General features: G+C 43.5%; 1 protein-coding gene across 1 annotated transcript in view; it reads left to right on the top strand.

The window, feature by feature from the left end:
* The window catches only part of LMX1A (LIM homeobox transcription factor 1 alpha), a 209,144-nt gene that overhangs the window by 21,055 nt on the left and 161,354 nt on the right, over positions 1-26,735 (top strand). The window lies entirely within an intron of this gene.

Genomic DNA, 26,735 nt, shown 5'->3' with positions numbered 1-26,735 from the left:
CCCGCCACTACGGTCTAGAGTCCAGAGTTACGGTAGCTTCGGGGGCCTTATTATCGGGGAGGCCTTATATTTCAGCAAGAGGCAAAACTGTAAGTAGGTCTTATTTTGGGGTGATGTCCCACTTTCGGGGAAAGACGGTATAGTGCAGGTCCACAAACCTTCCCAAGCAGGAACCCACTAGTTGTACTTGGACCATCCACCTGCTTGCCAGTTGAAGGTCTTTTACTTTCTGTGGCAATCAGGAAAATTCTCCAAAAAAGGTAGTTTAGGATGTTGGTACTCTCCTCCTTTTTTGATCAGGCAATGCTGACTCAGTCTCTATACCCACCTTGCCCACTGTTTGTATCTTGTCCAAGGAGCCTTGGTGGCTTAATCGGTTACACATTGGGCTGCTAATTGCATGGTCAACACTTTGAACCCACCAATCTCTTTGAGGGAGAAAGATGAGCCTTTCCGCTCCGGTAGAGATTTATATCCTCAGAAGCCCTGTGGTTGTGATCAGTCGGAATCCACTCCATGGCAGTGGAGGATATAGTCTTGTCTGCATGGTGGGTTCATAGGCTTACTTTTTCTAAACTGGAGACAAGAGTGGCCGAGGGGACAGCAGTAGGATTTTAGTGTCATTAAACGGTAACTCTGCTTGCCTAGGTGGGCTTGGGCAAGGCCTTGGGCCTCTTTGAGGTGATCACATTATCACTGTGCCTTGATGTGGAGCACTCTGGGAATCGCAGCATGCCTGCAAACTGCAGTGTGTTTTCGGAGTGTTACTTTCTTTGACGGGGATGGGAGGGGGCTGAGTGGAGTGGTGGGCATCTTTCCTGAGGTCTAGAGCTGTCAGGAACAGGTGTCTAGGCAAGAAAAGTTGGCAGGGTTATAAGAGGCAGAGCCACTTAACTTAGGAGGGAATGAAATTGGTCCTATCAAGGGTTCTGCCGCTGTGGCTAGTCAAATCAGTGGAAAATATTTCACAGATGGGTTATTTGATATCAAAAAGACCCAACTGATTCCTAGAATGTTTTTTTTTTCACTTGTCAACTGCTTGTTAGAACTTAGTCTAGATGGAACACAGTGGTACTAGAAGAGAGAATTGGGTGGAAAACTGTAATACAAATTGCAATACTTAATGTAGTCTTTTCCAATTTCCCAGTTGACAGTTAAAGAGCAAGGGCCAAATGGAATGCTCTCTTTAAATGGCAACATGGACACAGTGGGATTGTAGGAAAGCCATTAGTAGCCAAACCTAGTTAATATCAACTCAGGTAAATGCTTTCCATCCCTGGCCCCGTCCCCTCAACTCAATTATTAAAGGATTAAGGAACTTCCCCGATGCATTCCCTTAAAAATTTAATGATGCCCAGCGTTGCAAAGGTCGAGCTGTTATGACACAGTGATTTCAGCTTTGCCCTGACACTGTTGGTTAATCAGGGCAGAAAGAAGGCTCTGTAGCTAACATTACCTGTAAGATGGTAACAGCCACAATCCGTAAAGACTCTCGCCGTGAAATCCAGGGGATTCATAGTCCTGACTCTTACCCGATTGACTGTACTTCAGGTGACAAATTGGAGGGAATGATTGCCAGACTCGTGGGCTTCTCATTGGGGTGGCATTTATCCAAATGGTACTTATTCTTTCCGTGCATTGAGTGATGTTTTTCAGAAGGAGATCGTAGAATTAACATGGGCCTGGATCTTGATTAGATGTAATTCTGTGCATACGTGGGCACTCATCCCTCAGAAGATGCTTGTAGGCTTCTTGCCATGAAGCATGACCTTCAACTTGCGTTTTTTGTTTTTCTGACGGGAATTTACATGACCAGGGGCCCACTCAGTCCTACACTGTGACTGAGGGCTTGGGGGGATGCAACACATATCCATAGCCCACCACAGCTGAACTAATCCGCCAGAGCTAAGTCCAAAAACCATGAGGTGACCACATAGGGCTGTGGTTATGCAGGAAGAGGGGACCTGTCCTACAGGACAGCGATTGACATTTTTTATGATGGGTGGCATCTTTCTGACTCATTAAATCCCTGTCACAGGAGATGAAGATCCTCACCAAAAGCCTTGTGATGAGCCATCCAGGATTTCGAAGTCCTCAATTTCAAGGGCTTCTTCAAATTTTAAAACCCTAGTTCAGGCATCCTCAAACTATGGCCCGCGGGCCACATGCGCCCGCCGAGGACATTTATCCAGTCTACCGGGTGTTTTTGTCCCATTTGTTTTTTTACTTCAAAATAAGATATGTGCAGTGCGCATAGGAATTTGTTCATAGTTTTTCTTTAAACTATAGTCTGGCCCTCCAACGGGTCTGAGGGACAGTGAACTGGCCCCATGTTGAAAAAGTTTGAGGACTCCTGCCCCAGTTGGTATAAAACCCGCCTTTTTGGTTGTGAGTTTATTTGTTTGTTTATTTATGGTTCTCTGGCATTGCTGTCCACATCATCAATGGCTTGCATTTGCAGTGGCTTTTCGAATGCCCACTTCCAAAAGGCGAAGCCAGTTAAATCCAGTCTTCTTTCTTCTCTTTGTGCTCTGAGTTTAATGAAAGCTATTGATATATTTAGGGAAAGATTTTAAGTGTGGATCTAATTCTCAGCATTGGTTAGCTTGAAGAGTACGCTTTAATGGGCTCGTCTATTCGTTTAGTCGACTGGCATTACTGAGCAACTGCTGCATGCTGGTGATCTAGTCGTTGCTAGTCATCTAGTCATTGCTGGTGTTGCTGCTGGATAGCAGCAGGACTGCTAACTGCAAGGTCGGTGGTTGAAACCCATCAGCTGCTCCTCCGCAGAAAGACGAGACAGTCTGTTCTCATGAAGACTTAACAGGTTCAGACCCCGATGCAGGGTTGCTGTGAGCTGGCACCCACTCCCTGGCATGGATTTTTCTTTTCTAAACCATGTGTGGGGTGATGGTGCAGTAGGCACATGGGGCACAGCGGTGAACAACAGCGGCAAAAAGGGGATCCATGACCTCATGGAGCTTACACTCCAGAGGAAAGGAAACACAATGAACAGGCAAATAAATGACATATGTCTCCCCCCAGAGCCTCACAAGTTTGACTTCCTGACCCCTCCTGGATGCCAATTTTTCTCAATGGAGCCTGCCCTGGCCACCTGGTTAATACTGCAGCCCATGCCTACGGTTCTAACACCTTCATGACATCCACTGCGTTCTCTATTTCCAGACCATGGGTGCCCTGCTAGCACATGCTATAATTCTTCATTCTGCCTGCCATTGCTTGCCTCCCCCTTCCCATGTTGTTTCCGTGAGAAGAGGGGTCTTTGCTTTGTTCACGACTCTAAAGCCTGGGGCATAATTGATATTCACCATTGTGGGAGGCTTGGAGCACTTGTATGTGAAGGTGAAAGAAAGTGAAGCCGAAAGGGAGGTTCTGAGATGCTTCACCTGGATTGGGTCCACGGCGGTGGAGGAATGGCAGTGGTGACATCAAGACTTTTCTTGGATGTGGACACACTGATAGTCTGCTTCCTGGATCCATGATTTATTCCTTAAAAAATATTCCCTCAGGAGTCAAAGGGGAAGCAAAAGTCCTGCTGCAATGGACCCCAGTACATAAATGAAAATTCAGCAGGGTGGATGCTGGAAGAATCTTTGGAAGTGAGGGTGTAACCTGGCTTTGGCTTCAGGATATCCATGAGTCCATCAGCCCCTTGAGCCCTCCCTTCTCCCCTCCCCCAATTTTCCGTGCCTGCTGGCACCCGTGTGTTTCTCTGTGTGTGTTTATCTGAGAGAGAGGAGCTATTGTTTTTACCAGATGGGGAAATTGCCTCCGATCCCAAACAGTGACGGGTTACTGAGCTGGGGAAGAAATGGAAAGCATCAGGCTCGTTTTCACAGAACTGTTAACAACAGGGTAAGGATGGAGGGCAGGAGAACACACAGGCCCCTCCCCAGCCCCTCCACCCAACCCGTACAGACAGAAACACAGACAGAGGTTCAAGGCCCATCTCAGTTACATGGCAAGCTACTTAATCTCTGAGGAAACTCAATTTATTTAATGCTACAGGCAGGAGCTGTCTCTTAACACAGGTTGTGGGGATTAACGGTTATGTAGGTTTATAAAGCATCTAGTAACGAGCCTCAAAAAAACAGTAGCTAATTATGCTCATGATGTACTCACTAACCTTTAGCCCTGCCAGCCAGTTGTAGATGATGCCCAGCTGCCCAGTTGATTCTCATACCAGCGGTTCACTGCTCTCCGTACTTTTACGCCTTGCCATACTGCCCTTGGACGTCTCAGAGGGCTTACCTACTTATTTCTAAAGGCTGTAAGAAGGTTGCTTTGTTAAACAAAAACACCTATCAGATCACAAGGAAGAAAAAACTAGAACAAGAAACAAAATAGCCACATTTGATAACAAGGAGTTTTAAAAACAGATACAATCTGCTTCCCATCTTTGGCCTCTAATAACTGATTGATACACAGCTGTTGTCCTAGCCTTTGTTCGTTACATCAATCCTAAACAGAAAGATAATTAGCAAGTTTGCTTGGTAGGCTTATGTTTTTACTCTTCTTTGCCAATGGTGATGATCTATTGGCAGCAGAAGATGGAACTCAGCTCCCAGGGCTTCATTATAGCTGTGAGTGAGAAGTAATAAACTGGGATTTCCACAAACAGGTGCGAACTTCCCAGGTCTGAGGTTCAGCCGAGGCCTGTCTCTCTCAGAAGGGATACATAGTAACAAGACACCTTAAGTTACTAAATATCCTTCATAAACAAGACCACGGAACAGAGCCCAGGTAGCCAATTTAATAGGAACAGTCTAGTTAGTGGGTAAACCTTCCAGGTTTCAAAGGTATCTAGGCATTCATGCATCTATACAGCCATTGTGTGAGTATTTAAACATGTACAAGAGTTCAAAGTCTTTGGATTTGGATTTGTAATCACATCTAGTTTCTTGCCAATCTTCCGTTTACTTAGAAACGTTTCTGGGGAAAACTATTGATAGTGTATGCGAATATCCTAAAAGAGAGAAAGGTCATATTTTTAAAAAGCAATCTAAATGATTCCAAAGTTACAACCTGGTTTTCTTTCTCTCTATTTCAAAACCCAAACTGTGAATTTATCATAGAAAGATTTACCTCCAAATTGGAACACTCAGTAACACGATTCAAAGCCAGACAATTTGAATGAGGCCTGGTGGCCCAGTGAGCTACACACCGAATTGCTCATCAAAGTCAGAACATTCATGCTTTCTGGGCAGAATGACTGCGTTAAGGCTCAGCTTCAGGATGGGAACTCCGGTCCTCCTGGGGCTGCCTTGGTCGGCCTCTGGCCCCTTGGCTGGACAGGGGACTCTGATCTTTGTGCCTCTTGCAGCGCCTCTAAAGGGCTAGCCCTGGGCCTGAAAAGAAAACTCACCTGGCATTCCATGCTGCCTTTTCAGGTGTCACGGGTTTGCTATGTGTCGGCAAAGGTAACATTTCTCCTAGTTGTTTATTCATTTCCTTTTTTCCTGGCAAGGAGAACTTTGGCATAAACGGAATTTGGTTTTCAATGGAATTTGTTAGCTTATGCACCATAATGAGGCATACAGTGATGTATCTTCTGTAATGGTAGCAAGACTGAGAGTCAAACAGATAATGGGTTTGAATCCTGGCTCTGCCATTTATTAGTTGTGTGACCTTGGATGAGCCATGTGATTGTCTTGGTGTCTGTTTCTTCACATGAGAAGTTAGGACAATGATATTGCCAACCTCATAGGAATGTTAGGAGTTTTAAAATGAGACGATGAGAACAAATAGCTTAAAACAAACAAACAAAAATTAACACTCATGGTCATGGTCACCTTCATTATGCATATAAGAAAGCTTTATATTAAAGAGTAATTGTATATTAAGAAAACATCCCAGCCCAGTCAAGATCAAGTCCGTGAGTCTAATATTAGCTCCTATGTCCGATACCAGTCTGTATGCCCGATACTAGTCTGAAGAGGTTCAGACTCATGCAACAAATGCAATGACACCGAATGCAGGACGATCAGAGGCCAGTGGTTGAAAGTCTTGTGGATCCAGTGGTGGTGGAAGCATCACAGCACTGGCATGGGTCTCCACATGGTTCCTCTAGCTCTATCAGCATGGCTCCAGGTGTCTTTTCAACAGGAAGATGAAGCAGAAAATGTGTGCATCCTGCCTCCAGGGAGGAAGAAAGGAGTTCCAAGAATCCTCAGGAGAAGGCCATGCCCACACAGAAACCTCCTTGGCTATGACCTGACTCCACCAGGCCAGACTCCACCCCTTTCTCAAGTTGACAGGAGATTATGTAATTGCCACAACTAGGATACATCATCCACATCCTTTCCCTGAAAATTTAATTTAGGCAGTTCAAAGCATGTAATAAGAATAAGGAAGTAACCTTTTTTTTTTAATCTGGGTACAATAACTGGTTTAGGTACCTCCTTTGTATCTGATCACCTGACAGAAAGAACTTTGAATGAGAACCAAATGAACAGTGTTGGCTGTGTTGACTTGCTAAATTGCTCCCTCGCCTCATGTTTCAGTTTAGGAACACCTACAATTTGGCCATCCATTATTGTAATTGTATCCCAAACACATTATATATATAAAATACATGTATGCATATATCTATATCTCTATATATCTATATACATACACACACACATACATACATACATATACATATACGTAAACATATGGAATCATTGGATTTTAGAGCTGGAAGAATTCTATAGGTCATAAATAAGGGGCTTCAAACTTTTTATGGAAAAGTAGAATTAAAAGATAATGGAATTTGCCACAGAAATGTGAAGTCCGTTCATGTAATATGATAACAAAAACACAGGCAAGAGATGGCTTAGTATAGCATTTTTATTTTAAAAGTGCATATCCCAAATTGTCTTTTTTTTAAAAGATCCAGTCAGACAACCTCTCTCTTTTAATTGCAGTGTTCATTAGTTCATTAGCATTTAATGTAATTAGTGAAATAGTTGCAGTTATGCCCATTGTCATTTGTTTTCTAATTATGCATTCTACTTTTATTTCTCTTTTCCCACCTTCTTTTGGACTAATGGAATATTTAATTTCCTGTTTGATTTTTTTGTGGGAACCCTGATAGGACTGTGGGTTAGTGATTGGATTGCTGATCACAGAGTTGGTGGTTCAAACCCACCAGCTACTCAGCTGCTCCACAGAAACACCAATTGCTCTGGAAAGAATTCCACTGGAAGGACCTGGAGACAGTGGGGGGAAATGTGGAGCAGAACGTACAATCATGAGACCAGGCTTACAGGTCAGATGGAGCTTGATGGGACCCATAAGAATACGGTTGTTACCTTCAGGTCTGGAGCTGAATTTACCTCCATGCTGGAATAATTAACCATGTAGCATCAAGGGCAACAATTACCCAAGGACGAAGTTCAGAGGGTTAGGAGAGAAGGGGGAAGGGAGACAAAGCACAAGGGGGAAGTAGGGTAAGCAATGGCTCACTGAGGGGATCGCAAGAGATGAGGTAAATCAGAATGTGTGGTGATCACATAATCTCTTGTCAACTTGCAAAGGGGTGGAATCCAGCCTGTTAATCAGGTCTCAACTTGATGACCTCATTTGGAGACGCAAAGGAGAAAAATCGCTCCCTGTAAGCCAGATACACTCTCTGCCACACATCCCTTTTGACAAGCCACATGGAGTCATGCTGATGGAACCAGAACCCTGGAGCTGGAAGAGCCACATGGAAATCCCTGACAGCGCTGAGATGCTTCCACTACCACTGGATCCCCAAGACTTCCCACCCACTGGCCTGTGATCTTCCCGCATGCGGCGTTATTCCTTGTGTTGTATGAGTCTGAAGAGGAAGTTATAGACCGTATCGGATATTTGGGCTAATATCAGACTTATGGGCTTGAACTGGACTGGGCTTGTATGTTTTTTTAATATAAAATTACTCTTTGATATAAAGTTATCTATTACACACATGTGAGTATCTCTGGATTTGTTTCTCAAGTCAAATGCAGAATGAATTTTTGTTCTGTAAACCTTCACCTAACCCACCAATAAAGTAAAAACAAACAAATAAATAAATAATAAAAAGAGATCTACAGTCTCGACACCCTCTGGAGCAATTCTGTTCTCTCCTGCATGATCTCTATGGGTTGGAATGGGCTTGATGTTACTGGTTTGGTTTGGCTTGACTATCCCTTTTTATCTTATTATTTTTTTTAAAGGTTGTTCTGACTATAATGATCGACATATAACCCGCCCCGCCCCCAACAACAGGGAGACAAACAACAGAAATGTAGGTGAAGGGAGACAGTTGACAGTGTAAGATATGAAAATAATAATTTATAATTTATCAGGGGTCCATGAGAGTGGGAGAGTGGAGGAGGGAGAGCAAAAAGAGGAGCTGATACCAAGGGCTCAAGCAGAAAGAAAATATATTGAAAATGATGATGGCAACAAATGTGCAAATGTATTTGATACAATTGATGTATGGATTGTTACAAGAGCTGTAAGAGCCCCCAATAAAATGATTTATTAATGAAAGAAAGGTTGTTCTTGGGACTATAGTCTACATCCTTAACTGTTACAATGTACTTAGAATTGCCACTTTACCACTGCAGCTACTGTAACAGGACAGAGGCTGGAACTCTACATCCATTTCCTTTCCCTCCTGCTCCCTGTGCTACAGTTGGCAGTCTTTTTTCCAAACGGATGTTAAGATTATCCAGTGAATGTTTTATTTCAGATATTGCATGTTTTTCTTCTAGAGTTGTACTTTCCAATGGGGTGATCACTAACTACATGTGGCTATTTAAAGTAGATACATTTATGTAAAATTAAAAATTCATTTTCATTAGTTACACTAGCCACATGGCAAGTGGTTAATTGTCACTTATGGATAGTGGCTATTAGCATTGTATGAACAAAGATATAGGACATTTCCAGTATTGCAAAAAAGTCTATTACATTTTCATTTGGTTATTTTTTAAATAACTCACAATTTATCTATTGAGAATGCCTATATTTTCATTATTTAAAAATATCTTTGAGTATACTTATAAATGTGACTTAAAATCTTAACTAATTCCATTGTTTTGATTATTTGGGGGTTGTTTTTTGTACATTTTCTTAACTTTCTCTTGAGCATTAATTTATCTTTTTAAAAACCCTTTTACAGACACATATTTCTTGTATGATACAATTAAATTATATATTTAAAAGAGTTGTGCAATCATCACCACAATAAATTTGATATCATTTTCTTCATTCTTGTATGCATTGTTGTTAGCTCCCCATGTCCCCACAATCGCCACTGTTATAACCCTAAAGATCAATTAATGGAATTACTCTTCCTGTAGATTTACCTATCTGGATTTAATATAAAGAAAATCATAAACCCTGTCAATAACAACAACACAGACAAATTTCAATCCAAAAGAAAGCAGCCAATGATAAAACCTAGGAAACATCCCTGGTCAGTGGTCTGAGGGAAATCAGTGCGGACTTCATTCACATAGCAATTCTGCAAATGGGTTTTGAGATTTCATTGTCATCCATAGCCTTCTGAAAACCAGGTGATCAGAATTTAAGATCGAATACAATTCCCTGATCTGGTCTTGGATTTTATTATTTTTAATCCTTGGATCACATGGCTGGTGTGCTTCTTCTCTGTAGACTTAGCTGACACCTCACTTTGATGGCTGCTTGTTTTAACAAGACCCCAGATGTTATTCTTTCTGATAGGAGGGATCATTTGCTTTCTTCACCACACTTTGCGATAGCACCTACATCTTCAGTGATCTTTACTATTACTTTTTAATGTTAACAATTTCAGATTGGTTCTTTTATTCTGAATCGGGCTGCTTGAGCTGCTCTCTAGATATTTGTGGTTCCAGGGTTAGCTAGACACGAGGACAGCATTTACATACAGAATTTGAAGTTACCTCTTTCTGGTCTTCTAGGGTTTCTGCTCTCACTTTCAAATGGCTGTGATTGCCCCAGACGGGCCTCTGCTCCTTCCACCTAGACTTGAGGTGTTTTCTGCCCATGTCCTTTCACTCTATGTGGTGCAAACTGCCCCCACACCCCAACTAGGCTTAAAGCCATAAAGCATACATGTGCACCGAGTGCACGCATTCTTCCACAGACTGACACCCCTTCAGTATCTGCTCATCCCGATGTCGTCAGATGGTGCTTTGTTCTATTTTGATGAGAGTTGTAGTTCTTCTTAAGCATGGGAGGGTTGATCCGGTAGGAGCTGCTTATCCATTTCCAGAACCTTGATTTGGCCACTTACTATGGGGCCTTGCGCATGTTATTCCTCAGTTTCTCACCCTGTCAATGTTAATGTGTACCTTACAGCAATCGTTGAGAGGATAAAATGAATTCAGTGTAACAAGCTCCTCAATTGAAAACCTTAGAGCTATGTCTGGCAAGAGTAGTTGCCCCATAAGTGCTAGCTGTTCTTAATATTACTATAAAGTCAGGCTTCTCATTTCACCTACATGGAAGTCACCGAGCTGCACATTGGACGAACCAGTACTGGACTCTCATCCCTAGTTGTGCCATACCGATACTTCATATATGTTTGCCAGAAACATGTCAGTCTTAGAGATACCAGCCTTATCAGTAAACTTTTGCTTGTTTGGTGTGCTGTTAAGGATTTCACATTTCATGGGATTTGAGTTTTAAAGAGGTGGGTAAGAGGCAATTTGACAGGTGTTCACTAATTACAGCTTTTCCCATCAGTGTCCGCTGAAATTGGTATTGCCATTGATCTCCACCATTTGGTGCATTTGGTTAAGTGTTGCACAACTAATAAGAAGGTTAGTGGTTCGAACCCGCCATTCACTCTGCTGGAGAAAGATGAGACAGTCTGCTTCCATAGAGATTTAGACCTTAGAAACCCTCTGGTCCTAGAGGGTCTCTGTCTTGGAGGGTCTCTGTCTTAGAGGGTCTCTGTCTTGGAGGGTCTCTGTCTTGGAGGGCCTCTGTCTTGGAGGGTCTCTGTCTTGGAGGGTCTCTGTCTTGGAGGATCTCTGTCTTGGAGGGTCTCTGTCTTGGAGGATCTCTGTCTTGGAGGGTCTCTGCCTTGGAGGGCCTCTGTCTTGGAGGGTCTCGAGGAGTCAGAGTCCACTCCTTACCAGTGTTTTGGTTTGGTTCTCCCATTCACCTGCATCACTGTGTGTGTTTCCATGGGGCGTTCCATTTGCTTTTCCCACTTTGGGCAAGAATCCAGTTTTGCTCCATTTACTCTGTGCATGAAGTCACCTTCCCAGGACGCACACTGCCAGGAGTTCATGTGCACAAGCACAGAGGTTGATGGGGGTCTTGATGAATCACCTATCTCAATCTTTGTTGCTCTCCTGGCTGGAGGCTGGGCTACTTTGCAGGTAGGTGGGAGGGCTCTAGCGGTGTAAAGGAGAGCTCACTTCCAGAACTGTGGGGTTGGTATCAGGCTGGTTGGTGCCCACTGCTTTCATGCCCAGTGGCAATGAGCAACTTGGGCACCTCTGTCCTTGACCTTCAGCCACATGCTGACAGGTTGTTATTGGAGCAGGGGAACTATCAACAAGCTGAGAGAACACTGTCCTCAACATTAATGACAGAGCACATACCTGACTCACTGGACAGCTGACCAGAACACAGAGGTTTCTGTGTGCAATAGTGACCATCTCCCAACAGAGGTGCCCAGACCCAAATCCACTGCTGCTGAGTTGATTCCAAATCTTAGTGACGTAAGAGGGCAGAGTAGAATTTCCCCAGGGGGCTTCCACGACTCTGAAATGTTCACAGAAGCAGATGGCCACATCTTGCTCCCTCCTAACAGCTAGTGGGTTCAAACTGCAGACCAGCTGGATGCTTTAGCCGTGGCATCACCAGGGCTCCTTAAAGAAGCACCCAGTAGAGTGCTTTGGTCTGTGAATTTTGTCCTCCCTAAAATCTGTTCCCCTATGCTCTCTTCCTTCTCCTCCTTTCTGCTCTCATTTCTTCTTCCTTTCCCCCAGTCTTGACCCTCGAGGCAGAATCAAGCCGTGGGATTGCAGGCCTCTGTATTAGATGGAACTATTTTCCCATTACAGCTCCTTGTTGGCTTCTCAGTAGAGGTGGCAGTGGTGGCAGCAGTTGGGCCTCCCTCACCTTGGAGAATTCCTCAGTCATGACCTCTGGGTGAGAAGGATTTATAATTGAGACAATGCTGCTTTCACAGCTTTTAATTACACTTGACTCCTTCCAAAGCCTCCTGCTGGCAGCACCACTTTGCTGAAAGGGCCTGGATTGGGACAAGGAGCAGTGTGGGAAGCACTCCCTTCCTGGGCAGGGTCTTCCAGCCCCCAGGGACCTCCAGTCTAGCCTCATTGCTCTCCTCCGAAGAGGAGACTTGAGGGACGGAGAATTGAGGTTGTCAGTGGTGGGGAGATGCCAAAATGTAGACTATTCAGAGCAACAGAGCAATGAATGCCCCTGGGCTTTGAGTCTTTGGGAGGAAGATCTGGTAGGAAGATGTAGGGCTTACCTCTCAGGGGCCAGCTCCAGGACTAGCGGTAGCTCTGCCTTTGCTTCCTGCTTGTCCCGCATATCTGTGGCTCTTTTGGCGACTCTCTTGGGAGCCAGGCTAGTCCACTTGGGATCAGGGTGACTTGGGCCATTTCCTGGGTGTCCACATGTGCTGCCCGGGCCTGGAGTTGGTTGTGGATGGTATACAAAGAGTAGCGGTAGCCCGTGGTCAGTGCTGGGCTGGGATCCCTTCTCTCATTGGGAAGGTGCTGCTGCTGTTTCCTCTTCGTCCTTCTGTGGTCCTTCCCGATGATCCCCTCCTGATCTCTCCGCTGTCTATTCTCTTCAACCTACTGAGCTCACTTGATCTTCTAGTCTCAGATGGATTTCCTAGAAAAGAGAGTTTTGAACCTCAAGCCTATCAAGCCCAAATGTACCCTGGTATCTGGACCCCATTCCCTTCCCGGTCTCTCCCCAGCCACTTACCAAGGAGAGTGGAAGCTAATGGAGTTGTTGAATAGTATGGGTTAAGGAAATCCTTCAACAAGATGGATGGACACAGTGGCCACAACATAAGAACAATTGTGAGGATGGTGCAGGCCTGGGCGGTGTTTCGTTCTGTTGTCCGTCAGTACCAACTTGATGGCAAAAACAACAACAACAACAACATTCAGCGCCATTGACATTTTGGATCAGAAAATTCATGGTTGTGGGGGCGGGTCCCACGTGCATCGTAGGATGTCCAGCGACATCTGCAGCTTCTGGTCACAACAAATCAGTAGCAGATTTCGTTGTGACCATCAAAGTGGTCTCTGCACATTGCCAAGTCACCCCGTTAAGAATCACTGGCTGCCTGGGGAGTGTCATGATATTAGCAATGGGAATCAGAACCACAAGGAGCTGAGCTCCTTGCGGGGAAATAGATGAATTTGTTTCTAAGAGATTTGAGGTTGGGACTGTTGGCAAAAAAACAGGAGCTGGAAGGTCGGGGAGGAGCGAAGTGAAAATAAGGATGCGTCATTTACAGAAAGAAATCACGCTGGAGAGCAACAGACCTGGGGTCTGGTCTTGGCTCTCCTATTAATGAGCTGGCGGAGTCACCTGGCTCTGCTGGGGCTCCATTTCTTTATCCAGGAAGCGAGAAGTGGACCTAGATGGACTGCAAAGCCTGACTGCCCGGTGGTTCTTTCCCCATTTGCTCACAAGTACAGACCCATTTTAAAAGGCTGCCCATGCTAGGGGACGGAGCAGTCCCTTCCAGGGAGAAACAAAGGCAGGCGAGGGAAGCGGTTGCAGTTAATATTACCCTTATTTGAAGATACTCCTTGTTGATCCAGAGAGAACCACACATTGCCTAGAGGGTGCAGAGGAAGACAGAACCCCAGAAGCCATCATATGGAAATGGGACTCACTGACAGCTCAGGCATGTCCGAAACCCAAATATATTCCTCCCACCTCATCTGCCCACTCGCGCCCCCACCCCTCCCCTACTTCAGCGCCTTTAATCACCGTTTCCACCCAGCCTCCTCCAGCCTATCGGAAAGGTCTGGGAGACCGGTGATGGATTTGACTGAACAGTGTGTAATATAAAAGGGCAGAGCTGAGCCTGAAGGGACCGGGGCTGCCTGAGCTCCAATATTGCTTCCTCCACCAGGGCAGTGCCGGGGAGGCCCCTGGGATTACTCACACAATATTACTGCCACCGGTGAGGGTGGGGGAGGGAGGGGCTGCAGGCCCGCATGGGGGAGGGTCTTAGGATGGCTGCAGAAGAGGTTGAGGATGACAACAACAATGGCAATATTTTCATAATAGTAAAAATAGTAATAATTGTGTGTTTCCTTCCCTGGGTTTATTAACTTTGGGAAGTCTGGTTTATTAGCTCTCCTGGCTTATTAACTTTGCGTAGGCTTTGCTCATCACAGCAGATGCCTGAGGCTGGCTGGTGTGTTTGAGTTCATCCGTCTCGGGCTCTCAAGGAGAAAGGGGCACAGGAGAGAGGGGAGGCAGGAGCCGCGGTGATATTTGAAGTAATTAGAGCGCCTTTATTGAAATCAAATGCACAGGCAAGAGATGGTAATTAACCGAGAGAAGAGGACGCCGTGTCTCCCCCATCCGAGGACAGGGGGGGCTGTCATAGATTATTCGTATCTGGGGGGCACTGACGGCTTCTGAAAAGGCAGTGTTGGAAAGAAAGTGTGTGCATTTTATAAAATAGGGACCTAAGCTGCCCAATGTGGCAGACAGAGTGCACCTCTCCCCGTACCAGCTACTATCGGCACAAGAGCAAAAATAAAATGGAACGTTTTCATTGGAAATTTTGCGTTTTTCCCCTGAAGTTATTTCTCTAACCCAAGATGCACCATGTAAGGGGAGAAACTGACTAGAGGGGTCCAGGGAGGTCAGGTAGGGAACTTCGGATGAGAATCGTGGTCCAGAGTGGGATTTGGGGGTCAGATTCACTATTTTAAAAATCTACATGCTGGTATTGGGGTTGTCTGGTTAAATTTTCTTGTGTGTTCAATTTTCTTTGGCTGCCTATAAGGTTAAGGAGTGGGGAAGAGTACTTTCACTTAATTTAAGGAAGACTTTACAAACACCGCCTTTAAGCTTAGGGGCAGCGTGTCTTTTCTCCTGATGGTGACGTGGGCGACACCCAAGAATCATTCTCACACGATGGACTACCCACTGTTTCCGTGCAAAGATGAAAACAGGCTCACTGAGTGATGCCTGATGATCCAAAGAGCGCTGGATTTAGAGTTCGAAAACCCAGACCGGAGACACACCTCTGTGGAGCTCTGTCTCTCCATCTGTCAAAGCTGTATGCACGAGGATTGTATGAACACATGGAATCTGAGTGGTGCTTTGTGAACTATGGGAAGCTGTCCACCTTTCGGGAGGACAGCACGGATTGTTGTTATGAACACTGACTGTGATCTCGGGAAGCGGAGGTTCCCTGGCCCCTGATTCTGTCGTGGCAAACATTCTTCCCTGCCCACATCTCCAGTGGTTTTGCTTTGTGTCCGCCTCCAGGCGCTGGACGATCAAGAGCTGCTGTGTCAACATTGACACAGGGATTGCTCTGTGTCTGGGTGTATTCAATCAGTAATTTCACTCGCAGCTTCTTTTGTCAGTGCTCTGAGACTCATGGCCAAAATGCACTGTGGACCCGCAGAGGCTCTCCTGTATTATGGGGATTTACTTCTAATTAGGAGAGTATCAAGTTGAGGACTGGGCCCCTTATCGGGGCAGAGCTACCCTTGCACTGGTGGAAAGAGGCTTAGACTGGAGCCCTGGGTTGAGCTGTGTGGTCCAGCAAAGCCTTGATAAAGACCAGAGTTCAGCCCAGGCAGGCATTAGTTCCCACACTGATGGCCTGTGTTCCCCCTTTGCACCTTCTGCAGGTAGTCTGCCTGAAAGAGCAGGCCTGTCGAAGTGGTCGTTGTCCCTGTTCACATCCACTCCACGAGAGCTGCTGAAGGCTTACTATGCTCCAGGCACTCATACTCCATGAATCCTCCTCCTCACTGATTTCGTGTCACCACTAGGCCATTGATGTGGCCACTAACAAATGATGTGCATGAGCTTTGTTTTCTTGCTAGAAGCAGTAACTGCAACCGTGTATAATCCAGTTTCCAGTCACTCATGCATTCGCCCATTCAGCAGGTGTTTATTGTATGGTCTGTGGGCCTGTAGGAGGGAGTGCAAGAAAGGAGAGCCGATGTATCCCTTTGGAGGTTATGTGATCTAATGCAGCCGTTGAAAGCACATCTGTGAAGGGATGGAGATCGGTGGAGTCAATACGTGCAACACTGATGGAGTGCAATTAAGCCTGGGTGAATTTTAGAATGATGGAGAAAAATAAAAATTCACTGCCGTGAGTTGATTACAACTTAGAGCTGCCCTATATATGACTTGTGAGACTGTCAATCTTTATGAAAGAAGGCAGCTTCATCTTTCTACTGTGGAGTGGTGCTTAGGCTTGAACTGTTGACCTTGCAATCAGCAACCCAATGCCTAAATCAAAAGGGATATATCTGGCCTACTTTATTTTACTCCCTCCTACAGGCCCAAAGATGGTGCAATAAACACTTGCTGAATGGGCAAATGCGTGGGGGAACGGAAACTGCATGATAAATGGTTGCACAATTGTACAGACTGCAAGAGACTTGTAAAACCATGTTCTTTCTCGCTTGGCATATATGATGTATAGATAGATGTAATGCTTTATAACTAACAAAACATTTTCACATATTCATATATAGGTGGTTTGAACTTACAACTGTTTTATGTGTGGCCTGGGCAGGTATTATTAGCCTGGCGCAAAATAGACTTTCAGTATCTATGCCCATGATTGGAATTTTGACTCCCGCTTTTACATGTATGAAAACGAGGTTTGGAGAAGTTGACTTGCCCAGGGTGAAGCAGCTAAGACATAATGGATCGGAGCAGGGCCGAGGCTTTTTGAGTCTGAGACAGTCATTTTATGATAGAGACGCAGGGAAGGCATGCTGTTCCGGGTTGAGAGAATAGCATCCAAGCCATGGGGTTTTGTATTACTAAATTCTACTGTTTTAAGACGTCCACCAAGAGATTGCTGAACTGCATCACTGACTTGCTTACAGATGCCTTGACAATTCAGGGAAGATAGCCATAAAAATTGAAGAAAGGCTAGGTATTAAGGAACCATGGTTTTCTTTTTTTCAGTCGAGATAAATTTCATATTATATAAAGTTAACTATTTTAACCATTTAAAATTGTACAATTGACTGCCTATAGTTGTGCTGCACAAGCATCACCCATAATTCCAGAGCATTTGTAGCTCACCCCAGAGAAGCTCCATACTCACTAACCAGTCATTTCCTGAGATATCCCTGCTGCCCAGCCCCTGCCCACAAGTCAAACTTTTGTCTCGCAATATACGCCTATTTTAAATATTACATATAAGTAGGATAATCCATTTGTCTATTTGTATTTGACTTATTTCACACAGTTTGATGTTTTCAAGGATTATCCCTCTTAGCCTGTATCAGTACTGTATTCCTTTTAAGGCTGAATAATATTCCTTTGTATGGATATACCACAGTCTGTTTATCCATTTATATTTTGCCGCATGTGTCAGTTGTTTTACCTTTGGCTATTGTGAATAATACTGCCATGAACATTGGTCTACAAGTCTCTAAATCTCTGCTTTCAGGACATTCAGATATATCCCTAGGAGTGGAATTGCTGATTTATATGGCAATTCTGTGTTTAGCTTCTTAAGAAATCACCAAACAGCTTGTATGCAGGGACTGCACCATTTTACATTCTGACCGGCATGGCACCAGGGTTCTCGTGTCTGCACATATTTGTCAACACTTGCCTTTTTTCCTCTCTCATAAGAGCCATCATGATGGCTGTAAGGTTATCTTGTTGTGGTTTTGATTTGCATTTTCTTGTTGACTAGTGATATTGTGCTTTTACATGTCATTATGGGTCATTTATTCTTTGGAGAAATGTCTATTCCAGCCCGTTGCCTCATTTTTAAGTTGGATTATTTGTTGTTGAGTTATAAGCAGGCTTTATATAGTTTAGATATTATTGTTGTGTGCTGTGGAGTTGACTCATGGCAACCCAGAGGACAGAGGAGAACATAAGTAGACGTTTCTTGACTGCTATCTTCATAAAAACCTGATCACCAGGTTTTTCTTCCACGGAGTTGCTGAGTGGGTTTGAATTGGCAGCAAGGTCTAACGACTTATGAGTAATGGACAAACCTAGAGCACGGTCCACCAACCCTCTAGCACCCAAGCTTCCTTTACACACAATCTTTCTTGCTTGCCTTTCTCACTCTTCCTTCTCCCTGGGAATTTCTTCCGGGCTCCCATTCTGAACCTTGATTTCTGCAGCACAAACTGGTCTCAATCCTCAATTCATGCTCAGTGTCTTAGCTAAAATGACATTGGGCTGTGCTTGAGACCCGTAAGCGTACCAAAGATGTCAGTGGGTTATGTCGTCACCCTCACTGTATCCACTGTACTCAACAGTGCCTTCTAACTTCGTGTCAGCATCTGGAAAATGGCACTTCTGTAAGTTCGCTAGTGTTTTCCAAAGAAGTGTAAGGGGCTTCAAAAAATTCATTGATAACTGGAATTAGAATACAATGGTGTCTCCCCCAAATCTTTTTGAAGCCTCTTCATATCCTTACTCCTTTTATAAGGAGAAATTTATTTGCTCTATGTCCCATGTACTTTGGACATGTTATCAGGAGACACCTGGAGAAGGACATCATGCTTGGTAAAGTAGAAGGGCAGTGAGGAGATGGATTGACATAATGGCTGCGACATTGGGCTGAAACATAGCAACAGATATGAAGATGGTGCAAGACTGCGCAGTTTTTTATGATACTACACAGAGGGTCACTATGAGTCAGAGCCTGTTCCGAGGTACCTAATACCAACGACATTGGCCTTAGGAAGTATGATCGTAATGGTTGTGAAACTAAGTTATAGTTTGTCTAACCATTTACGTTATAGCCAACATGTGGATGACCTTCTTAACAATACATATTTTATTATGTCTTTGATTATAATCTTATATCACTGGAAGGGGGATTATGGCAACAACCCCCCCCACCAACTCTTGGTAATTAATATCTGTTGAAGTTATTTTCAAAGAAAAATTTTACCAGACTGCTCTCATATTAGTTGCATGTGAAAATGTCAAGTTCTTTTTCTTGATCACCATATTTTATTTGTAAATATTTTCCAGTAGTCTTAAATTGCATTTTTAGATGACTTACCAATTGGAATAATTTTTCAAATGCTTATTAGTCATTTATACTTTTCCCTTTTCCTTCCATTGCTTATGCCTATTTTGTCATCATGAACAGATACAAACTAATAGTTTATCGTATTTATCATATATATTCATCTTTTTGACATTTGTTTAAAAATTTTAAATCATATACATACATTTAATTTTAAAAATTAAATACTTCCTTTATTTTGGGATTTCATCCATGGTATTTATGTCACCAATTCCATAAATCAATATACATTTCAGCCCCTCTCTGTGCCAAGGACAGGAGAATAACACGCAAAGATGGCCACAGCCCCTGTCTTTGTGGGACATGGACTTCAGTGAGGTCATTTATAGATGAGTCTTGTTTTTATAAGGGTCTTTTAAAGTTTTTTACAATGAACTTTTCCATCCACCTGTAATTATATTACTGTATATTGTCAAGTGAGTCGCTTTTGTGGCACTACTGGGTAAGAGATGGGCTGGTCAGCCATTCAAACCCACCTACCATTGAATAGGAGAAAGATGAGGTTATCTTCTTTCATTAAGCTTTATAGACTTAGAAACACTATACAGTGTTGCTGTGAGTCAGAATTAACTCAATGGCAGGGTTTTTTTCTTTTCCTTTTGGTCAAATGACGATATTATTTCCCCCCAAATGTTCAATTTACTTGAACTATATTATGGAACAGCCTATCTTTCTTCATTTTTTTACAATGCTTATCTTATGCTAAATTCCCTGGTATGTGAGGGGATTTTTAAAGGGCTACTTAAATGGTTTCATTGATTTTTCTGCTAATTCTAGGGCTGTTGCTGCCTTTACTATTTCTAAAAATAATGGCTAGATTTCTTGATTGCTGCTTCCTTGAATGATGATTGTAGATCCGAGTAAAATGAAATCCTTGACAATTTCCATCTTTACTTCTTTTATCATGTTTTTTCACTTAGTAATATGCATTTGAGGTAACTCCATTCATGTCTTTATGTAGCTTCGTAGCTCATTTCTCTTTTTCAAATCACAAAGCCACCAGGGTTTCTAGATAAGTACCTAGGTGTGCACTGGATGGACTGCATGCTAAAATATGTCTACCCTAGTAAGAACTGGCCAACTCTTCTCTAAAGTGACTGTGCCATTTTACAGTCCTGCCACCAGTAAGTGAGTGTCTCTGTTTCTCTCAATTCTTCTCAGTATTATGGATTTGAGCCCATATAATAGGTATTTAATCATATTTCATTGTTGTTTTATCTTGCAATTTCCGAAGGACATGTTTTTTGATGCCTTTTCTTGTGCTTATTTGTATCTGTGTATCTTTCTTGATGAGATGTCAGTTCAGATCTGTTGCCCATCTGCATATATCTTTCTTTTACTATAAGCTTTAAGAGCTCTTTATTTTTAAGGAGCTATGGTGGGACAGTGGGTTAAGTGTTGGGCTCTTTACCACAAGGTTAGAAGTTCAAACACACCACCTACTCCATGGGGAAAAGATGAGGCTGTCTGTAAAGATTTAGAGCCTTGGAATCCCTAAGGAGCAGGTCTTCTGTCTTTTACAGTCACTTACGAGCTGGAATCCATTCCCTAGCAGTGGGAATGGGTTTGTACATTTCGGATACACATCGCTCAGCAAGCATGTGCTTTGCAGATATCTTACCCCATCTGTGGCTTATCTTTTCATTCAATCTTCCCCGATGATATGTCCGTTCAGATCTTTTATCTTTTCAATCATTCATATCTTTTGCAGAGCAGAAGTTTTAAAGTTAATACATTTCATTTTTCCAATTCTTTGCTCTTTCCTTTTATTTTTATCTTTTGTTGTATATTTAAAGACCCAGTGTTGAATCCCTGGTCATATACATTTCCTACTGTGTGATCTAGAAATTTTATGACTTCACATCTTTTATTTAGGTCTGAGGCCCACTTTGAGTTATTTTTTGAGAAAGGTGTAAAGTCTCTATCACTCACCCACTCACTCACTTACTCACTACCATTGAGTAGATGCCAACTCATAGCGACCTTATGGGACAGGATAGACTGCTTCTGTGAGTTTCTGAGACAGTAACTGTTTACAGCAGTAGAAAGTCCTTTCTTTCTCCCTCCAAGAGGCCAATGGTTTCAAACAGTAGACCTTGTGGATTGCAGCCCAACACGTAACCACTCTGCCACGAGGGCTGCAGAAGCCTGAGTCTGATCGGCTTAGTACTTGTGTATGTCCAGGTATTCCAGTGTCATTTGTTGAGAGGATTCTTTCTCTGTTGCATTGCCCATACTCCCTTGTTAAAGACGTGAACTTCATATGTGTCGGTCTGTGCCTGGGTTCTCTGTTGTGTTCTGTTGATCCGCTCTCTTGCCATCTCTCTTGTTTGTCCGCTCTCTTGCCAGCTCCACACTATTTTGATTACAGTAGCTGTATGATGTGTCTTGAATTTGTGTAGTGCCACTTCTCAGCCTTTGTGCTTCTTCAGTATTGTGTTGGAGATTCTGGGTCTTGTGCATTTCCATATACACCTTATAATCAATATGTTGGTATCAATAAAACAACTTGCTGAAAGTTTGATTGGGACTGCATTGATTCAATAGATCAAGTTGGGAACAATTGGTGTTTTAACTATGTTGAGCCCTCCTATCCATGAACATGAATATATCTTCATTTATTTGGAGCTGCTTTGTTGTTGTCCCCCACCCCCCTCCGGTTTTATGGCTCTCTTCATTTAGCCATGTACAGATTCTATTCAATTTATGCCTAAATTTGTGGTGCTAATTTAAAAGGTGCTCTGTTTTTTATTCCAAATTCCAAAAGTTCCTTGCAGCCATGTAGGAAAGCAATTGATTTTGTAGTATCATACTAGTTTAAATTCTGTAGCTTTATAACATGAGTTTTGATATCCCAATAAGGTAAAGCCTACTTTACCAATATAGGTTTTTCAATAAAGACTTTTTATTCCTCTTTAATTCATTCTTCATGTTGCATTTTGTTATTCATTTTGTCAAGTGAGAAGGGAAAACATGCGATTTTGATGGGAATGGTCTTAAAGCTTGGGAAAGGATTGTGTCTGTAAATTACTCTCATTCCAGAGTATGATGTATCTCTTCATTTATTCAAATCTTTTCAATCTCTCAGTGAAGTTTTGTATTTTCAGAATAATGATGCCACAAATTACTTTTTAGAGATAGTTCTTGATTTTGCATGTTTTCCTGTTGTTATGAATGAAATCTTTGTTTCTTCCTATTATATATTCTCTTGGTTACTAATACAGTGGAAGAATTGTTTAAAATAATTTAAAATATTTTTTGTGTTTCCATAACTTAATGAGTTTTTTCATTTTAAGATTTAAAAATCATTGGAGCTCTTGGTTTCATTTACCTATAAATAATAGTCATTATTTCTTTCCCCTCCGACAGTTGTATCTATTATGCCTGTTTTGTTTACTTATTTTCTTAAGCTACAACATCTTAGGTATTTAAATAGTAGAGGTAATGGGAAATATCCTCATCTTTCCCTTGGATTTTAAGGGAGAATGAATGTCTTTAGCCTTGATTTAAGTATGCTGTTGACATTCTTTTGTTGGTGTTGTTGTTGACGTTCTTTTCATGTTGAAGAATATCTCCATTTCCTACTGAGAAGTGTATGTGTGTGTGTTTATAGGAAGACGTGGGGCTGAGTAAATAGTGAGATAGAGATCTTAGCATCTTACTTTCAGTTTCAAATAACAGAAATAACAGAAAACTGGTTAACCCTGGTTTAAATGGAAGGGGCTCTTGTTAGTCCACATGACCAGAAGTTTGAGGAGAGGCAATACAGCAATGTTGAGGTGGTTCATCAATGCTATCAGGGAGCCAGACTCATACTCTGTTTCTTCTTTCCTTTCTGAGGTATTTATCAAAGAGGCCACTCCAGCCTTGCAGTCACATGCCAGGCAAGAAGAAGGAGTAGAGCTAAAACATGAAGGTGAAAGGCCAAGGGGTCACATCAGTCTAGATTTGCCTCTAAAAAGCTCTCCTGGAAACCACCCAGGGCCTCCCACTTCAGTTTTGTTGAGGCAAATGGGCAAGCCCTATCAGTGGGAATTGTACGAGAGGAGGGGCCAGAGGATGGGGATTGGGTCAGCCACCAACAGCATCCACTATAGCTTGGCAGCAAATAGCCGCATCCCTCTGAGAAGAGAAATAATATAATGCTTCAGCACACACCCTGACCCTGGAGTCAGTGGCTTTCTTTTGAATTTTGATTTCTCTTGGGACTGTGCTAGTGGGAGCAAGTCACTTAACCCCTCTCCGTGTTGGGTAACACTTGCCCCTTGGCTACCTAAGAGAGTGGTTGTGAAGCGCAGATGAATGACGTTCCCCCAAGTACACTATTGTCAATTCTTTTGTGCAATAGGATAATATGTTTTTGGTTAATGAGTAAACTGCTCTTCCCCCTCTGATTTTATGGTGGTGTGATTACATTACTTTTGCTTGAGCAGAACAGTAAGGTGAACCGGAAGTGGAACAAGGGTAACCTGGACAGCTTTTAGCACCAAGGACTAACCTTTCGAAAGCGTGGAAAGCAAGTGCTAAGAGAAAAAGCTGAAAAGTTGTCTCGGCTTCTCTCAAATCAGGGAAAGGTGGAAAATGGAGCCTGCCACAATGCTGTTGAACATTTTTCCCAGTGTGCTTTGCTTTCACTCTGCCTCCGAGTAAGAGAAGTACCTTGCTTCACAGTTTTGTTGAGAAAAGTACCCTCAATCATGTTGCTCTTGTGGCATCTATTAATTGCTTCCTGAATTTATACCGCATAAATAAAATAAGTTGCTGGGAGAGTGAATTACCCAGGAGGTAAATGGTGGGTCATTAATGTAGCATTGACCCTGAACCCAAAGGATGACGTGAGATCCGAGAGAGCTCTCAAGAAATTTACCAGAACCCATTTCAGCTGGAGGTGATGCGTTTTAAATCCCCTTGTAATGCAATGAGGGGAATCAAATTAGATAATAGTTTGCAGAAATCTGCTGTTCCCTGAGCCCCACTTAGAAGGGTTTTATCCTCTTGTATTATCATGTTTCACGTTTTGGGGCCTCATACCTGTGCTCTGTGATTTCCAGAAGGATTTGTTTTTCCCAAATGGTGACAACCCTCGCTTTCATCTAGTATGCCCATTTTTTTGTTTTTGAAAAATTTTCTTATTAATTAGTAAATTCTTATTTTGCCTTATTCTGAAGCCAACCATTTTTAACTAGTACCCAAACAATGCCAACAAAACATCAACAACAGCAATCTCACTGCCAATTCCCCTTTGGGTTTCCAAGGCTGTAGATCTCTACAAGGCTGTAGATCTCGTCTTTCTCCCATGGGGCTGGTGAGTTTGAATGGCTGACCTTGTGATTAGCAGCCCAACACATGACCCACTACTCTACCAGGGCGCCTTAACTTTTACAAAGAAAAGGAGAAATTCAATATGTAGCATCATATGCCCCTCTGCCTTCCTTGTAAGTGCCTTCTCTAAGGAAATGTGAGGATTTTTTCCTTGTGTTATCAAATTGTTGGGAGAGTTAACATGGGTGTATATTTGTGAATAGCTGCATTTCAATGGGCTTAAAACCCAAGACTGGAACTATTTGAGGTTTCACCTCTCTGCTGACCTCTCTCTGGCTGAGTTCCACAAATTGGTTGGTACTTTCCAACCAACCAACCAACAAACCAACCAACAGGGGGTCTCAAGAGCTGCAAGAGAGTCATTGACAAGTGTCAGTTCTATAACTTATTAGTCCTATCAGGGAGGTTTTCTTTAGTTCATTAATTTCTTTTCTATTCTTTTGTGTTTTCTAAATGTACTTTCCCTGGTGGCATAGTGGTTACATGTGGGGCTGCTAACCACAGGGTCAGCGGTTTGAAACCACCAGCTGCTCTGAGGGGGAAGGATAGGGCTTTCCACTCCTGCAAACAGTTACTGTCTGGGAAACCTGCTTGGGCAGTTCTATCTGGTCCTTTAGGATCACTATGAGCCAGGAGCGACTCAACAGCAGTGAGTTGTTCGTGTTTTTTAAAATTTTTCCCTGAACCAGATCCTGATCAGAAGTATCTACGTACCAAAACGGAAGGGATGCCTCAATCCTAGGAAGGGACCCTGGTGGGAAGGTGCTGCCTCCACAGAGTGACAGAAGGGGCCCAGTTCAGATGGTGCTGTCTGTTGCCCTTCCAGTTTTCCTTGTGCCATAAAAGTACAAGTGGGAGGGGGGCTTCAAAATGTGGGACACATGGAATTAAATGATAGCGGAATGAATTTTTCCACCGACTAGACATTCCCTCGTATCTCCAGCTCCAGGGCCAGCTTTAGAGGGGATAACTCAGATGTCTCCCAGCCCCACTGGGCAGTCTGCTCTACCCTATGGGTTGCTCTAAGTTCAGTGGTCTTGAAGGCAATCAACTTCAAGACGTTCTGTGAGAGTAGCAGTGTGGGGGCCAGCAGGTAGCTCCAGTGCTCCCAAGAGACCAGTCTTCGAAGTGGTCTCCCAGGCTCTGGACCCTGCCCACACGTCCGTCAGCTCTCAGACAAGCTCATCGGGCTGGGGCGGGGGGCAGTCTCGGTGGGACCCCTCTATTGCGCCAGTGTCCACCTATTCCACTTTCAGACCCATGGGAGCTCTGTTTCTCTCTCTCTCACACGCGCACACACGTGCTTGCACACATGAAGACAAGGATCCCCCTCCCAGACTAAGTTGCTCGGCAAATACACACCAAACAAACCAAACGCAAGATCTCCTCCTGCCATTAAAGCGGGAAATACCGATAGCTGGAGGCGGGGGCCGGGGCGGCCGGGTGGTGCTCTCCCTCACCACTTGACGGGAAACGTCGCCTCTGCTCTGTGAGCTGGACCTTCCATGAAGAGCTCTCACCTGCTTCTCATCACAGAAGAGGAGCCCGGAGACATCCCGTTTGTAGAACCAGTCCTGCTGAGAAGGGTGCTCCGAGAACTTAAATGATGGGAATTAAAGTTGACCAGCTGAAATAAAAGTTTTCTTAGAGAGCCGTAGGCCACGTGTCAAGCATGGATGGGACTCTCCAAAGCCCCGTCATGCCACTGTGGTGGTCCTGAGGTTTTATCAAAGGTCCCTGCTGGCTCTGGGCACTGTATCTCAAGCTTGGTGGGCTAAATGCAGGCCCGTGAGGCTCAGAGGCCTGTGCTTCTGACTCATGGTGTAGAGGTTTCAGGGTGACAAGGATTTAGTGTTACAGCATTGGATTAAGGACCGAATACAAGGTGACTCGATAATTGTTCATCTTGCTGGCCTTTTAATTAGGAGTAATTTATTCTAACCTTCGTCCATAATGCCAAGTACAGCTCTTAGCACATACTTCAAAGCCAGTATCCAAAGCACAAAGCAAGAGTAAGATTTCCAGAGTTCTGAGCCGATATCCCAGGGAGCTTTAAACCAAGGTGGGCGTTGGTGTATGTGAGAGGGAGCAGCACTTTGCCTGAGTGCTTTCTGGTTAGTGTGTGTGT

The sequence above is a fragment of the Echinops telfairi genome, unplaced genomic scaffold (assembly GCF_000313985.2).
Source record: "Echinops telfairi isolate 266 unplaced genomic scaffold, ASM31398v2 ScPeMD7_7424;HRSCAF=8462, whole genome shotgun sequence".
Lineage (NCBI taxonomy): Eukaryota > Metazoa > Chordata > Mammalia > Afrosoricida > Tenrecidae > Echinops > Echinops telfairi.
The sequence above is the reverse complement of the archived record's forward strand: the minus strand, read 5'-3'. Positions and strand labels throughout refer to the sequence as shown.